This window comes from Asparagus officinalis, chromosome 1, assembly GCF_001876935.1.
Source record: "Asparagus officinalis chromosome 1, Aspof.V1, whole genome shotgun sequence".
In the NCBI taxonomy this organism is placed as follows: domain Eukaryota; kingdom Viridiplantae; phylum Streptophyta; class Magnoliopsida; order Asparagales; family Asparagaceae; genus Asparagus; species Asparagus officinalis.
In genome coordinates, this window is record NC_033794.1 from 11,923,660 (window position 1) to 11,927,521 (window position 3,862).

A 3,862-nucleotide genomic window follows, 5' to 3' on the forward strand; every position below is an offset into this window, starting at 1 on the left:
GCGGGTCACTCAAATCCGACCCGCCGGTCCGCGGGTCACTCAAATCCGACCCGCCAATCTGCAGGTCACCAAAATCCGACCCGCCAATCTGCAGGTCACCCAAATCCGACCCGCCAATCTGCAGGTCACCCAAATCCGACCCGCCAATCTGCAGGTCGCCCAAATCCGACCCTCTAAATCGCGGGTCACTTGGGTCCGACCCTCCAATCTGCAGGTCACCAAAATCCGACCCGCCAATCTGCAGGTCACCCAAATCCGACCCGCCAATCTGCAGGTCACCAAAATCCGACCCGCCAATCTGCAGGTCACCAAAATCCGACCCGCCAATCTGCAGGTCACCCAAATCCGACCCGCCAATCTGCAGGTCGCCCAAATCCGACCCTCTAAATCGCGGGTCACTTGGGTCCGACCCTCCAATCTGCAGGTCACCAAAATCCGACCCGCCAATCTGCAGGTCACCAAAATCCGACCCGCCAATCTGCAGGTCACCCAAATCCGACCCGCCAATCTGCAGGTCGCCCAAATCCGACCCTCTAAATCGCGGGTCACTTGGGTCCGACCCTCCAATCTGCAGGTCACCAAAATCCGACCCGCCAATCTGCAGGTCGTCCAAATCCGACCCTCCAAATCGTGGGTCACTTGGGTCCGACCCTCCACTTTGCGGGTCACCCAAATCCGACCCTCCACTTTGCGGGTCACTTGAATCCGACCCTCCAACCTGTCGGTCACTTAAATCTGACCCGCGCCAGAGTCAAGGCAGAAGATGTTCTACACCTGTTTCGTCGATCCCTGTGAGTTTCGTACCTCCGGCGGGGCACCGTGACAACGTGGATTTGTCCCGATTCAAAGTGAGGATAGTCGATCGCCTGGGTCCTTTGCACGAGGATCGAGGCAAAGTTCTGATCGAAGAACGCTTGGGTCCGGTGACTGAACCCCGAGCGACTCGTCGAGCTGGAGGTCGCACACGCCCTCGCAACAATTTCAAGCCTTCTCATAAAGGGAAAACTCCAATTTCCGCCCGCCTGGGGGTGTGTATCCAAAACCAAGAGCCTGTTGAGATCATGCGCTCCCAAAAGCGTAGTTCTAAACACGTGACTCTTAAGAATGCTAATAAAGCGGCAAATCCCCTGAAAGAAACGTATTCATCTGACGATGACAACGTTATACCAGGGGAGTCATGTCAACACACGATAGGTTGCTCTGGTCATCTGACCGATGAGTTGTACTATCGGGCTGGGGGTATGAACAAGTCTCGGAAGAGATATACCCGAGAAACAAAATCTCACTGCCCGTGCGTCGAACTTATCAGGGCAGTATTATCAGCGTGTAGCTGCCCCAAGACCGCTCCGGAGAGGGTCTCGGTATTTGAGAGGATCTCCAACGGAAAGGATAAGTCTAATCTAAAGCGCCTCCGTAAGAAACGATCGGTCGTTCAAGGTGACGAACCCCCAGAGGTTACCATCAATATGGTTGATAAGGGAAAATCAATTCGACCTTCTAGCTCTGACCCGCTTGTATCGCATCGTCTAACCCGGTTGCGATCAGGGACCACTAGACGTAGGGACTACCAAAGAATGCAGAGAGGGTTATCCTCGGACGATGAAGCATCGGATGCTAACTCTGCAGTCGCTTCTGACAATACGGTATCTAGCCCGGGACAATCTCACGAAGTGTTCATGATCAACACCGAGCAGGTAACCAAAATGGTTGAGGATGCCTTGGCCAAAAAGAAAGAGGCATTCAAGATCGAAATGGAAATGGCTATGCTACGGATGAGGGAAGAACATGACCAACAAGAAGAGCACGACCGACAGATTCAGGCTCTTTCCAATCAAATGGGCGAATCCAGCCGTCGCAACGCTGCTAACCAAGTAGGTAGCGATTCAGATGTGGATGAACGCCTTAATGCTGATAACCCTCTCGTTGACCAAAACGCTGGGGGTGGCCCCACTAAAGACGACAACGCTGGGGGTGGCCCCGTTATTCCTCTTAGAATCGTCCAAAGCCCGATACGAGCGAGGATGAGAAAATGAAAGATCTCGAGAGTAAAATCAACGCTCTAATGTCTGATCGAGAGGTAAAGAGGACTGGCATTCCATGTCCATATCCAAGAGAGTGGGACTCAATAGCATACCCGGCGAAGTTCAACTTGATTAACTTCACGCCGTTTGATGGGAAGGGTTCACCCACTCAACATCTGATCTACTTCAAGTCCCACTTGGGTATGATCTCCGGCAATGAAGCCTTGATGGTTCGGTCATTCGTTGGCACCCTTCGCGGGCCGGCCTTCGATTGGTACCGCCGTCTCAAGCCCGGAAGTATTAACAGCTGGGACGATATGGAGAACTCATTCCTTGGTAACTTTTTTAATGACGACGACGAGGTATCCATCACGACACTTTTCGATGAGAAACAAGAAGATGACGAGACAGTCAACGACTTCGTCAAACGCTTTCGGAATAAAGCAAGGAACTGCCGAGATCCGATCACGGAGGACTTTATCCTTCAAACATGTCATAACAACCTATCTATTGAGATATTGGAAGTTATGGGAGTCGCACCGTCTAACACTTGGAAAGACTTGAAGGTGCGCGGTGAACAAGCCGAAGATTTGGAGGAGAGGGCATTTTTCCGCTGTTGGGGCGCTTGACGTTGCCTAATTTTCAGATCCGCCTCATAACGGATCCCGTCAATTGACTCCAAGGCTCTAGCGAGTTGGCGCGCACAACGTTGGCGCTGCCTTTGACGAGTTCTCTTTGATAAAATAGGCGCGCCTTCTGTACTCAACTCCTTGATTGAGGAGGAGTTCAGATCTGCAGATCCGGACTCATTGGAGGCCGGAAGGGCGTTGTAAGGTTCAGCTACCGCAACAACGGGGGCGTTGATCTTCCTTCGCTTGCGAGAGGCGGAGGATCTGGAGGAGGAGGACGACAGATATTCCTCGAACTTCAGTTGGTCGAACTCGTATTCGACCACTTCTTCAACCGGGATGCAGATCCGAGGTTGCGACACGACAGCTCCGGCAGCGAAGCTGTTGGCTCCCACTGTGGTCGCCAGTTTGTTTGCGTCGAAAATTGATGTATTCATTGCGGTATTCATTACAACTTCAATCGTTACAATGAAAACAAAAAAAGATTGTCTTTTTATAAGACTTTTACACAATGAAAACAAAAGTTTACAACTCTCGTCAAAACAAACGCAGAGGACGTTTATCACCCGCTGCTTTGCGTGGGATCTTTGCCTGTGCCGGGGTTTATCCGTGGACCGCCTTAGATCTGGATCCGGTTGATGGAAAATTCGGCAGAGCTTCGCCTTCGCCGAGGAAGTATTTGATTTGAAGCGCTGAGATCGACCAAGCGAAATCAGGGCTCTTCTCGAGATTAAGACCAAGCCTAATCTCAAGGGACGGACGGGAACGGGCGTCGGATCTCTCGAACTCTCCTTCTTTATGCCGAAGAACTCGCCAAGATCTGTCAACCCTCGCTGAAATTCGTGCTCCTTTGACTCCACAATCCGGCAGCACCTCCTCGTCTTGATAATCAATCGTCCCGCTGAAAGGAGGCCCTAGGTTTGTATTCATAGGGCTTCGGAAACGGTTATTTGGATGAGAACAAGTGATTTGGCTCTATCTTCAGTTAACAACAGCCTAACCACGTTTGGGGATGATCTCAAGCCAGTTAAGAACCCCTGGAACAGATGAATCCTGTGAAAAACAATTCTAAAACCGTCAAAACGCGTTTCGGGTACCAAACTGCGCGGCAGACTGGTCTGACCTGCGCTTGCGCGGGCGCGGGTCGGATCGCCCCGTCCTGCGCTCGCGCGGGTTCGCCGAATTTTTCTTTTCTGTTCTCTTTCTTCCGAG